Below are 14,390 nucleotides of genomic sequence, written 5' to 3'. Positions count from 1 at the left end.
AAGGGTAATAACGTAGGTGAGCCTTATTTAAAAAAATGTGGTTGGTGCAGTTTTAAATACTGCCTCAAACATTGCTTTCATATCAAATTCAATTGCTCCAAATACTATCTATCTTTCAAATTTAGTTGATCATCAGATTGATTCATCTGATTCTGAATATAGTCACTATTCTGTAAAGGGATTTGATGAATCTAGTAATAATAGTACAGAATCTGAAAATGAGAAAGCAATAAATTTTTTTGGAGATAATAACTATGAAAGTAATGTCCATAAGGAGGTAAAATAGCTTAGGGATGAGCAAAGGTATTTCTTAAGGAGGAAAAAAGGGAGAGAATTCCTGCAGATAATGAAGAAGTACCTTGTGGTCAAGCTAGACCAGATCTGGGATTTGATGAGACTGCCCCAGTGAAAATTAATTTAGAAGGAAGGTTAGTGGGTGATGAACCATATTATGATAATTTTGATCCTGGCAGCTATAAAACTGATACAAATTCTAGTTGTCTTGAAGAATGATATAACATGAGGTTGAACCTATCTAGAAGAAGAAAAAAAGTTATGACTAATAGTGTAAAGTATGATCTTGATTGTGATACGGTTGTGTGGTAGCTGGGTATGACATTTGCAAGTGTGAAAGACTTTAGAGAGGTAGTGGCTAAGTATGCAATTCAGAAAAAGGTTCAAACTAAAAAGTATGTAAATGGGCCAAATAGAGTTAGAGTGAGATGCAACAAGGAAAATTGCAGGTGGTTACTTCATTTTGGATTTATCATAAATGGATAAATTGAATTTTCATTAATATACCTAAAATTAGAACTTTAATAATGACATTACATGTATTAAACATATGAAATTTACATAAAAATTACCTTTGTCTTTCCAAATCAAAGAGAAATTTAAAGAATAATGAAATTTTAAAGAAGAATTTAAAGAGGGAGAAAGAGCCATTAAGCTTGGCTATTATCTTCAATGGAGGATGAACAATAATAGGGTTTAAATAAAGAATTTATTATTTAATTTTGTTTTGGACATGTGGTAATTTTTTATTGGATAGGGAGACATAAAAACAATTCACGCGCCCTTTAGCGTGTTCATTCATGCATTGTGCCACAGAGGCACCATGTAGCACTCAAGGGTGTCAAAAATATGCTTTTAATTAGTCCAGGGGGTAATAAGATCCCCTTTAAATTGGGTTGTGTCTTAGCTTTTTTTCGTATAGTTCAAGGTGGAAACTGAGTATTTTCTCTATTTTTTTCGTACTTTCGCTAGAGAATATAATTTAATCAAGGTAAAAAAAATGAAATTCAAATTTGTTTTTCCTATCAACAGATTAAGTGCTAGCTGTATTTATTAAAAAACTAACTGGTTGATCGAATCATTATTCTCAGTTAGCGTAGTGACCCTTGTATTGAAATTTAGAAATTTATGTGTCTTAATATCTTTCTTTTGTCCATGATTACTTTATCTCATTTACTAGTTATGGGGATGATTGACATATTTTCCAATGTAACACCTCATATTTTTGAGCTAAAATTTGAACCATCATTCCTACGTATACATACCCGAGCCTAATGATTCTATGTTAATATAAGTGTGATGACCAATTCTATAGTGTGGTAACATCTTTGGAGATGAATTTAGACCATAAAAATCTCGTAACTTAAGGACGCGTTGAGAATTTTTCTACCAATTGAGTTTTAGTGGAAGTCCCTACTTGTTCAACTTCCAACGACCATTAATTCTAGAATATAATTAGTTAAGTAGCCTACTATATACCAAATGGAAGATCTTTGAGTCATTTTTCTATCCCTCCAGTTTCACCTTAATTTGATATCGGGGTAGCAAGGTATGCCTATTTTACTTGAGAGTGTCTGTCTGCCAGAAGGTGATGACTAAGTTGACGAGCTGTCAACTAAGTGATGAGTTGTCAATTCAAATTGTCAACCTTAACCAGTAAATGGCCAAATCTATCTAGAGATAGACATCTAGAATGATAAATTGTGAACCTAGTTATCAACTGAGAAATTCCTACATTTTTTTGGGTTTCTTTAGAGGTATTTTGGTCTTTCCTTACCTCAAACCCTACCTCCACGACTTAAATTACCCTTTAAATGCTATTTACTAATTAGATATTAGTTTATCATCTCTCTTTCTCCTCTCTACTCTCAAGAGAAAGAAGTTAGGGTTTCTTTTAAAAACTCATACTTTCAAGGCTTAGGTTTAAGATATCTCATATTTTTATTCATCAAAAAGGTATGCATCCTAACTCTCATGGGCATAAGTATGATGTTTTAATAGACTTTAAATCGTATATGTACATATGTTGTGGGTTTTGAAATTGTTTGAAGAACATACATTATGAACCCCTTCTTACGATGAAATTTTGTACTATCTTTGGAGTTTTTGTTATATATATATATTTTGGTAAATAAAGATCTTTATTAATACCAAAGTGCATATATTATATAACCAAGCAAAGAGTTGACCTCTTGCCTATCAGAAATTAGAAAACAATCTATACACTAGTCATTCTATCTATTACATATTCAATTTCTATCATGGAACTAGCATTGCTTATGAAAAGTTGTTCAATTATTGACGTTGAGTCTTCCAGTGAGCATTTCCCGTACCAATGATGTGAAGATGTAGTGGAATTTTCCTGCATAACTTATCTGCATAGTAGTGTCCAACTTGAAACCTCATTCTATTTCTTTCTCTCCAGATTATAGTCACCAGCATACCAAATACACAACTAATGATTGGTCCTTTTCCAATCTTCTTTTTTGCCCATGTGTTTTCCCACTGTACTTTCTCTACCAACGTCCAAATATCCTCTAGAATTTCAGCTATTTCAGTAATCTTTGTAATAGACTCTTAGTCACTGAGCATTCAAAGAGTAAGTGGTCCAAAGTTCCTGTAGTTGAATAAAAAAATATGCAACTTTGAGGCACATGAATGCCAAATTTCAGCAACCTATCCACAGTTTCTAGCCTCCTTCTTATAGCCAGCCATAAGATAAACTTGTGTTGGGGGTGAATATGCTGTTGAAATGTTATGCTCTTCTGAGGTACCTTTTGGTACTGAGGTAGTTACTGGATATACAATTTCATGATGCTTAGCTTGCCATCGACTACCACAGTTTGGAATCTAGTCTTTAGGATCCCCTGCAAAGTTGGACATTGCATAATACAGTCTCTTGATGCTATATTTTTTTGGATGATCCATGTTGCATTTGATGGAATATTTTATGTCACTACTTTCTCATTCTTCAAATATATTCTTGGATCCACTTAATCCAGAGGTAGTCCTTCTTCTTATTGATTGCCCACAATAGTTTTAAGATTGATACCTTGGTCCATAATCTCACATTCTGCAAATTTAATCCTCCTGCTACTTGAGGCATGCATAATTTGTCCCAAGATACAAGGGATATTTTGGATATCTCTGTAGAGCCTGTCCATAGAAAAGTTCTACTAATAGCTTCTATAATTTTCAAGATCTTCTTAAGTAGGAAAAAGATTTGTGCCCAGTAAGTTTGTATGATGAATACCACTGCCTTGAGCAACTACAACCCACCAGCATAAGATAGTAATTTTGCAGACAAGCATCTGATTCTCTCAGTTATATTTTCCACTATGGGTAGACATTTACTCACTTTAAGATTTTTAAAGTGAGAGGGACCCCAGGTATTTGAATGAGATTTCTCCTTCCCTGTATCTAAGTTCCTGTAGAAGTTCATTCTTTTGTTGAGGTTTTACACCTGCCATATAAAAGGATCTCTTCTCTGGGTTTGCCTGAAGTTGTGACGCTACTGAGAATCTTGCAAATGCCTCTTAAAAAGTGTATTGACTTTAGTTCAGCTTTGCTGAACATTAGCAAATCATCTGCAAAGCTGATGTGAACCACACCCATCCTTTTACATCTAAGATGATGCCTGAAATCTTTATGTTGCTGCACAAGTTGGAATTCTCTATGGAGATATTCCATTGCAATGACAAATAGGTAAGGGGACATAGGGTCCCCCTGCCTTATGCCCCCCTTTCCCTGAAATGGATTTGACAAAAGACTATTAATCATAAGGGAATTGGAAACAAAAGTCACATATTCCATGATCCATGCTATGAATTTTCTTGAGAAGTCTAATTCAGCTAACAACACCTTCATAAACCCCCATTCAATTAAGTCATAAGACTTCCTAAGGTCAACTTTCATTACTTGTCTAGATGATAGTCCTTTCTTGGAGTACCACTTATAGATTTCATACATAAAAAGAATGTTGTCTACTATGTTCATGCCTTCCATAAAATCTGATTGGGAGGGGTTTATAATATGCTAGGCAACACTTTTAATTCTATTAGTCAGTATCTTAGTGATGATTTTGTAGACTATGGTGCAACAAGATATGGGTCTTTAATCCCCCATATAAATTGGATTAGTTAATTTGGGGATTAAGGTCACAGCTGTACAACTAAAAGACCTCAAAAGTTTTCCATATTCGAAAAATTCCTTAACAACATCAATTATATCATGTTTTATTATGGACAATTTTTGTGTAAAAAATTAAGCTAGAAACCATCAATACCTAGGGATTTATCATGTGGCATGATTTTTATGGCTGCATAGATTTCCTGCTTAGTAATATGGATGATTTGCTTGCATTTCTGATCAAATGAGAGGCAGGGTCCACTTCTGATAACTTTAACATTTGCACAGGGTAGTTTTGTTGCAGTTGTGGCCATGAGCTTTGATAAGAATCTGGTGAATTTAGCTTCCACCTGTACTGGATCCTCTAACCTGTTCCCCTGTTCATCATATATACTAGTAATGGCATTCTTTTTTGTCCAAAGCTTCAATTGTGCATGGAAGTACTTTATGTTTGCATCCCCTCATCTATCCAATTAACTCTAGCTTTCTGCCTGTAAACTTGCTCCCCAATTTCACTCTATTTCTTGAGTTCAGTCAGCCAGGTTCTTTCTTGTTCAATTAATATGGGACATAGAGGCTTTCTAATGAGCAGGCCTTGAGTGATCTCAAGACCTTGTGTAGCCTGCTGGATCCTCTAACTGTAGGAAGCTAAATAAGTGTTCAAACTCTTTAACCCTTTCTATATTGCCTTTAGTTTATACCAAAGGTTGAACATTTTAGTCCCCTAACGTGAAGTGTTCCATGTATCTTCTAAAATCCTACCAAAGTTAGGATATTTCAGCACTGTCATGTATAATTTGAAAGGTTTTGGGGCCTGTTGGTGGTTAAGAGCATATGCTAACAACTATGGGAGAATGATCAGATACTCTATGATTTAAATACTCTTCCTTTACATGACCATAAGTAGATACCTAGTAAGAGTTGCCAAATGCCTAATCTATTTTGGAATACACTCTGCTACTGGGTCTTGCCTATTGTAAAAGGTGAAGTGACAATATTTGGCTTTGAGTGCTGTGAGAGAGAGGGTATTGAGACACCTTTGGAATCTGTTAACTTCACTAGGCAGCACAGGTGAGCCAATTATCTCATCTGTTGTCAAAATATTATTGAAATCACCACTAACCAGCCAAGGATTCTGAACATGTTGTCCTAGTTAGGTTAATTCTTACCACAATATTTCCCTATTTTGATTTTCATTTCAAGCATAGATTATAGTATGGTAAAACTGGATGAGGTTCACAGGGACCTCTACCTTACAATGTAAAAATTATTCATGAAGGAGTTCAACCTGCAAGTTTATGTCTACCTTCTAGAATATCCACACCCTACTATTGTAGGCAATAGGGTAGTTGCAGCTATGATTCCAATTACTTGCAACCTTTTCCATTACCTTTTTTGCTTTATTTTGTTTCACTCTAGTCTCCAACACACCCATTATTTCCATTTTATTCTTCTGCAGAAAGAGTTTCAGCTCTTTTTGTTTTGATGAATGGTTTAACCTCTTATGTTCGAAGATGCTACTATCATGGAGGTTTGTGTTGCATCTCTTCATTTCCAGTATTACTAGTACCTTCCTATATTAACACTACAAATCTATTCACTGTATTGCTGGTACTGGTTTCTATCTCCTTTTCTTTAGTGCTTTTGATAGTAGTGACCTCTTTTTCACATATGATTCCATTTTCCTTTCCTTTTTGTACCTCTAGTGAAGCTTGTACCTCCCTTGAAACTTTCTCCATTAGTTGTGCCTTATTCATTGTCCATTCCTTCTTCATGGGTGGGGGTTGCCCTTTCTTTCTGTTCCTTCTTCTTTTCCTTTTCTTCATATCCTGGAATTCATTTTCCTTTATGGAGTTTTCTTTTATCCAACAATCTTCTATTGTGTGACCGAATTTCAAACATTCATTACAAAACTTAGGTCGCCAGTTATATTCAATAGATTGTTGGAAGCTTTCCCCCAGAGCATTTAGTTCAATAGTGTCTAGGAGTGGTTGGGCAACATCCACTTCAACCAGGATTCTATCATAAGAGATACGAATTATATTTGCAATAAATTGGTCCATGTATAATGGTCTTCCCACTGTACTCGTGACTTTTCTAAGGGATTCAGTCAACCAGTAGCCTACTGGAAGACCTGGGAGAGTTACCCATAATGGAATTCTAGTAATACAATCAGGGTTGAAGATAAAATTTACCTACCAATCATGAAGTACGAAGGGCTTATTATGAAATATGTAAGGGCCAGTCTACTTCACCTTTTCACAATCCTTCATAGAATCAAATCTAAATATGAAGTAGCCCTCATCATGATGTAGTACCTAGGGTTTTTGGGCATAATTCCATGCCTGCTAAATATAACTTTCCATTGCCTTCAAGTATGGTGTATTTCATATGATGTAGCCAATAATGGCCATTTCCAGTACTCCTCTTATTCGTTGAGATCAAAGGCCTTAATGTTTACTACAAGTTTTCCTTCCTTCAAGTTTAGTGGGATATAAGAAAACTTCTTACCTTATTGTGCAGTGCAATTCTCATGTTTCTCTGACTTGTCAACTAGAGTTGGGTGGGTTGAGTTACCTGTCTCTACAATTGCAATCTTCGAGCTTCCTGTGCCGTTGCTAGTGGTTCAAATGATTACAGGTGGATCTATGTTTGCAACTTCGATTCCTATTTATTATTTTCATTGCCTTCCAAGATCGACTGCATTTGAGGTAGGATGAAGTTACCGTAGGTCAATGAGCCTAATTGGTTTCTCAATACATCTTCTGGAATTACTAATTTTTTCGTTAGTTTACCTTTTCCAATTTTCTGATGTCGGGGTATATTGTGGTTTTCGTCGGTGCACATTAGCATAACCTAGCTAAAATGCACTGAGAGAGCAACATGCCTCCTTAAACAACTCCATATGTTATTCATGAGCATATATGTTATGGATTTCAAGAATTGATTTAAGTGCACGATTTATGAAATTCCCTCTTTTATGATGAAATTTACTGCTTTAACATATTATGGATTGTTCAAATGAATGGGAAAAATCTTGAGTCAAATGCTTTATTATCAAGTGTGAATTTGACATGGTTTTATGTTCCAAGATAGGGTATTTTCCTTACTGTCTAAGTGCTCATTCATGTTAAATAGAAGGTTTCATATGAATTATGCAAGAGATGGCCACCATATGTTAAAGTCCTGAAAAGAGAATATTTTTGCATAAGTTTTCATATGCTATTTAAAATAATAACTCTCATGTAATGTTTAACTTTTTTGGTGGTTATTAACATGTTTTGAATGAAAGGGCTATAAAAATAAAATGATATGATATGGCTTACAAGTCTAGGTATGGCAATACCTATCATGAAATTCCCTTTACATAAAAACAATGAATGTTCTTAAGCATGGAGCATGATTTTGAAAGACAAAAAACTGCACTTAAATAAAGCTAAATGGTTACCCAAAGACGGCACGAGTTTAGATAATCCATTATTGGAAACTGTATTTTGTCGACACGTGATTTATGATATATTATCCGACAAGGGGGATGACATGATATGTCTTCAAGGGGCATAACTTTTTCATAGAACTCCATTCCTTGTGGCAAACATGGATTGGGGGCTTGGCCGCCGAGTTAATAATGGATTGTATATAGCCCATGAGATTGTAGAGATGTAGGGTGTACTATTTAGCTCAGAACTAAAGAAAAGAGTTGAGTCAATATTTTAAAATATTTATTGATGTTTTTGTTATGCCCATACATTTTGATTTCTATTATGTTAAATTATTTTTACAATGCTCTCAATTATTTTATATGAAACATATTTTGTTTTTGGATTGTTCTGCATACCAATACATTTCAAGTATTGACTGTCCTCGGGCGGCTACATTATCTCCTAATGTAGGTTCTAAGGCTAGATCCCATGGCCCAGCACAACCATTGAATCTTTAGAACATCAGAGTTGGTGAGCAATCTATCTTTCAGAAGGCATTACATTCGTATGTTTATCTCTTTTAGTTTATGCCCCAGTTGGGGGCTTTATCCTAGCCTAGATAGCTAGTCTTCAGTAGAGGCTTCATATATGAGATATAGTTATTGTATTTTCATAACTTTATTGTCATAGTCTAATTATAACATTTTCTTAAATCTCATTAACTATTCCGCGCTTCTATTTAATATGAATTATGCTTATAATAGTTTTGTTAGGGCTCTCGCAAGCCTTAATAGTTTGGGATGCCTATCAAGGCCAAGGCCTCATCTCGGGTCATGACAAACTTTGTATTAGAGCATGGTTTAGGGTCCCAGGGTGTCTATGATATTATGTTTTGTAGAGTCATGCTTATGGGTGTGTTGTGCACCACACTTATAATCCGAAGGGTACCAGGCATTTAGGAGATGTTTCCCATTCTTTCATACTCTAGATCGTCTAGTAGTATTGTCTATATGAATGTTTTCTAAATTCTTTACTTGCTCTAATATTGTGGTCTATAACTTATTATCGAGGCAATACAAGTTAAAAAAAGCCTAGATTCCTAACAATGTGGTCCTTTTCAAATGAGTCATTAAAAGGTTATGAAATAGCACAAAGACTTAAATGGAGTTCATTAGTACATCAAGTGTATAGATTTAATTATAAACCTCTATCTTCATAAATCGTACATTTCAGTACAAGGTAAGAGGCATATTCAGTCCCTTATAGAAACTTTGTTACAGACATCTCACTTAAGGGGAAAGATATATATATCTAAATGTTAGGATAGTATTGCCACCATAGAGGTAGTATAAATTGGGGTATTATGACCTAAGAATAATGAGATGATCCCAAGGTTAGTGAAATGAATTCATAAGTTTAGAAGTCAGAGTGGGGGGTAACTTTTGAGCGGAAAAAAATGCTTGTATTCAAGTAATCTTTATGTGAGTGGTGGGGGTGGTATGCTCTTATAATTGACTAGGGTTGTAGAAATATTTTGTATATTTTATTGCAGTTAGCAGAGGAAGTAATCAGTTATGATGAATTAGAATTTATTTAAAAAGGGGAAGGAGCTCATGATGGATAGTTATTATAGTAGTAAAAGACATTCATAAGCTGTTAATGGAAGGATAGATTGGTTAATAATTTATTAACTTATATTCTTTTGGGAATCTTAGGAAAATAGGGATTTAGTGATGTATAGAATTTTGAAGGTAGTTTAAAGTTATGCCTGGATAAGTATAAGTGATATAAGGAAGGAGAATGTGCTAATATATCATAATGGGTTATGTTAAGATTAAGATTGACTATCCTAATTATGTGGTCTTACTACGCTGAAAGTCCCTTGATCTTTATAGCTAGTAGTTGTAAGCCGATCTAGTAGGTGAGAAGATATGTAGTCAATCTTAAGGCATAGTAGTAAAGTTGTGATGAAGATGTGCTTGTAGGTCATAAATGAGAATTTAGATGAAATAATTGTCATATATTTTGATGGACTAGCCCAACATGTGTAATGTTTCATTGGGAATTCATGATTGGTAATAGATGTTAAGCTTGAACTTTTAATATTGATTGTGGTGATAAGAATGTTAGCTCAGGGGTAGTGATGTGAGATTTGTGAGAGTAAATTAGTCGGCTTGATTTATGTAAAAGAGCTTAGGTTGATAACTTATGAAAAATTCCAGTGGATAATTTTGATATATATAAGAATGAGGACTAATGTTAAAACAACGATTTGCGGCTAAGTCACTAGGTGGATAAGAGAATTGGGTTTATAAGGATATGTTAAACCTCAGGTAGCATGTAGTTAGAAGAGGTTTTAAGTGTATAAGTGTTATGTGTACCTAGTTCATGTTCTTGAATTATCAGTATAGCAAAGTATATGTAGTTTTCATATGGTGTTGTTTGGAGCTTAATCGAGGAAAATATAGATAGAAGATGTGAACCCTTAGTATAGTTTTAAATTTTTTGTATGTTTTGAGGTTATACGATTAGAGGTTTAGCTCTAGTATACTAAGGAGTGGAGAATGGATTGTTATGTTTTAAGAAGTGTAGATGTGTATGCTCATGAGAGTGTGAGTTATAGGGTGGTGACTATGAAACTTAGAAAATTAAGATTTGTATCCTTGGAAGGGATATCCTAGAAAGAACTTAGTGTCCTCATATTATAGTTATCAATGAGAGTTTGGCATCCATGTGCATAGTGAAACCCCATTATGCTGAGTGTCGTACTTAGAGATTTAGTAAGAGGATATGTCTGAAAGTCTAGGATAGTGAACTTTGAGCAAAGGGGGAGATTATGAACTAAGGAAGATCTTGAATTTTCTCATGGTGGTGAGTTTCAGGGAAGAGTCATGATACATTTATTCTTATCCTAGCGAATTTCCCCCACTCCGATTTAAGAGGGCATTCTGCCAATGTCTTATGTATTCATATTATGCCTATACCTAAGGTTTGAGTTCACTATACAACTTATGTCCATGCTTTGACCCCTGAACTAGAAGAAATAATATCTCTTGATAATCTAAGATTTCAAGTATTCAAGCTAATGTTATGACGCTCATGATCCATGAACCCATGTCTCTGTTTGTTATCAATTCATTTTATGTCATGTCTAACTTGAAACGACTCTATCTATGAAAACTTATAGCCATTCTTAGTTCATAAAATTAGAAGCAATAGCTTTAAGAAACAATCCTTGCCTTATTCCTTGAATACATGAATTTTGGCTTTATGTTATACAACTCATGATATAAGCGCTTATGTTGGTTAGTGTGACCAATTCTAAGAACACATGTTGTGTTATGTTTATGTCCAAACAAACCTCTATTTATGATCTAGGCATTTAATATTTGGAGCACTTCGTGCCTATTTTATTGTATCTTACATCTCATGACCCACTTTGAGTAGTACAACAAATATAAGTTATAATAAAATAGTGTCACTATAATACCCCAGGTCTTGGACTCCAAAATTTCTTGATTTTACATTTACTACTTAGGCCACGACTCATGTGACAAGTCATAGTCAATCACCACGAGCCGTATGATGCCACTCATAGTCTAACCAGTAAGGGTGTCCATAATTTCTATTGTGGTCACAACTTGGCATCCATGAGTCATAGGGTAGGTTCATGAGTCATGGTGAGGGACTCATGACCACGGTAGTGTGGTGCCTGGAGTGTTCTACCCAGGCTACGAGTCAAGGTGACAACTTGTGGTTAGTCACATGAGTCGTTCCTGATCGTAGCGATTGGGAGCTATATTTCTTGCTCGTTTTCATTAAGGGATTGTGGTCCTTTCCTCTTATCTCACTATTTCCTATGAACTAAAACCCCTCTTTGACCCTTTTAACATAACATTATCAACTTATAAACTACTCTCCTCAAGATTCTAAGTCAAGAACAAGCTAAGGTTTTAAGCGATTGATTATCTAAACCTAAATTGGTGATTTCTCTTCCAAAATTCTAGGTGTCTTCAGACATGTATCTCTTCCCTAAATCATTTTTATACAAAGCATGAATTTAATTATTATCCATACGGTTTTATTTATTGGATTTGGAATGTAGGTTGAGGGGTTTGGAATGTTTATCATATGAATTGATTTCCCTATAGTTTTGAATTGGTTATTTATGTGCTATCTAGTGGTTTTTAACTAAACAAATACATATGTGGGGGAATTGGAATGGGGGAATATGGGTTTCTCTAATATTTCTGGTTTAATGGTTTAAAATTAGCTTTAACCTCAAACCAACTTGTGAAATTGGTTTTGACACATAGATATATAGATTAACCTCAACCCAACATCACTATTGAAACCTTTGCATTGCATAAAAGGTTAATAGAACTTAAAATGGTTTTTGGAAGGCCTTGGTGGACATAAATTGGTTTTAAATTGGAAATTTTAGAGACAATTTAACTAATGTGTTTTGGAATGGAATAATAGAATTGTCTTGCAAGCTTAACTTTATTTGGTATGACACTACCAATGGTAAATACCCAACTAAAGGATTCATTGGTTAATGAATGAGAATGTATAAATGGTTTTAATTTGGGCTTAAATGGGATTGTGCAGCTCACAGTGAAAGGTAGAGGTCTCGGGAGGACCGATATAGGAAACCATATTTGTCGGCATGGGCATGGGTGGTAACTGTTATTGACTCTTAGTTCTTATTAATTTATCTATCTTTCTTTCACATTATGTTTGGATTGCTTCTAAAATTATATTTATTGTGCTTAGGTAATTAGGAAAAGGGGGTGGTCTCTAGCCCTCGGTGGTCTTGAGATATCCATTGTGACTAGGCTCGGGGTTAGGTCATGATAAATATTATATCAGAGCATAGGTTCAGGGTATTTAGGTTTCTACAAAGTCGTGTCGAGTAGAGTCTCTTCTATGGGTATGTAGCACACCACACTCATAATAGGGAGGCTGCAAGGCATTTTGGAATATTTTATTTATTTGTGTTCTATTTCGGGATACAGATTCTGGTGTCTTCAAATTCCTTTAATCTTTGATTTACTCGCATTTTAGATTATGCCTCCCGAAAGATCTAATTCTCATAGAATTTATTTTGGAACCTCTATCATGCCTGAGGAGAATATGGATGTAACTCACCCTTTCTATGGAGTACAGACTCAATCTAGGGTCCCTGCTCTTAATTGTACTGCCCCACATAGAGTTCCTCCAGTCTCTACTAGTCCTTCTCGGGCTTTTTGGGCTGATGATACTCATACACTGATGCCTCAGGGTGAGGTTTCGAATATGGAGTTTTACCAATCTTTTCGTCTGCTTACTTAGTTGGTAGCTTCTCAGTCCCATCTATTTGACCATTTTGGTTCTCTTTCTCCTTCTTTTAAGGTTACCAGGGTTGGCTAGTTCATGAAGTTGAATCCCCTGACCTTCATAGGCTCTATGGTTGAGGAGGATCCTCAAGGGTTTATTGATGAAATAGAGAAGATATTCAGGGTGATGCATGTTATTGATTCTGAGGGTGTGGAGTTTTCTGCATTCCTATTTAAGGATATAGCTTATCAGTGGTATGAGGAGAGAAAGCAGTTATGAGGTGATGATGCAGAGCCAACTTTATAGGATGAGCTTTCGGGTGCCTTTCTTGATAATTTCTTTCTCAGGAGCTAAGGGAAGATAAGATTGAGGAATTTGTGAATCTAAAGCATAGAAATATGAGTGTGAAAGAGAATGCATTGAAGTTTTAACAATTGTCTAGTTATACCCCAAAGTTGGTATCTTCTATTAAGGCCACGATGAGGAAGTTTTATGTTTGGCTTATCCCATAACTTAGTATTGGAGAGTCAGATTGCAATGCTGAATCATGACGTAACTATCTCTTTACTTGTTGTTTATATGTAAAAAGTAGAGGATGAAAAAAAGAGGCAGGCAAAGATGATGGAGAGGTAGAATCATAAGTTTAGGTATTCATAGGAAGGTGCAAATCAAAAGAATAGTGGGAGAGATAGTAGATAGTGGACTAAGAAGAATACTTATAGAATTTTGAATTCTTATTCATTGTCTAGTGCTCCCATCCTAGGACATTTGACGATCATCATTTTTAAGCTAGCAGTGGTTCTAAGGCACAGGGGTGCCTAGTCTCAGGCTAGTGGAGCTCAGTCAACCCCACCATATCCTTCATGTAGATTTTATTGTTAACTTTACTAGGGTAATTACAATGAGGGGAGAAATTGATGCTTTAATTTTCATCAGCTTAGTCACATGCAACGAGACTGTCCTGCGGCTAAGGTAGCCACTGGGGCTAATAAAGTCCCAATCGCTACTTCTTCAACTTTTGCGCCAAAGTATGCCCCTTTTGGTACTGACACTGGTTGGAATTGTCTCTATGATCTTGCTATCTGTGATAAATTTGAGACATCTCCTCATGTTGTTACCTATATGTTACAACTTTTCTCTTAATATGTGTATTGTTTGCTTGATCTAGGGTCTAATTTTTCTTATGTGACCCCTTATGTGGTCGTACATTTTGATTTTGTTCTCGAA

At 35.2% G+C, this 14,390-nt stretch overlaps 1 long non-coding RNA gene across 1 annotated transcript; it reads left to right on the top strand.

The window, feature by feature from the left end:
- Window positions 1-2,064: 2,064 nt before the first annotated feature.
- Window positions 2,065-7,379, top strand: LOC124887356. Its single transcript, XR_007044933.1, has 2 exons — window positions 2,065-2,250; window positions 4,711-7,379. It is a non-coding gene; the product is annotated as an uncharacterized LOC124887356 (long non-coding RNA).
- Window positions 7,380-14,390: the final 7,011 nt, after the last annotated feature.

The sequence above is a fragment of the Capsicum annuum genome, chromosome 9 (assembly GCF_002878395.1).
Source record: "Capsicum annuum cultivar UCD-10X-F1 chromosome 9, UCD10Xv1.1, whole genome shotgun sequence".
NCBI lineage: Eukaryota > Viridiplantae > Streptophyta > Magnoliopsida > Solanales > Solanaceae > Capsicum > Capsicum annuum.
Note: the sequence above shows the minus strand (reverse complement) of the source record. Positions and strands in the feature narration are given on the sequence as shown.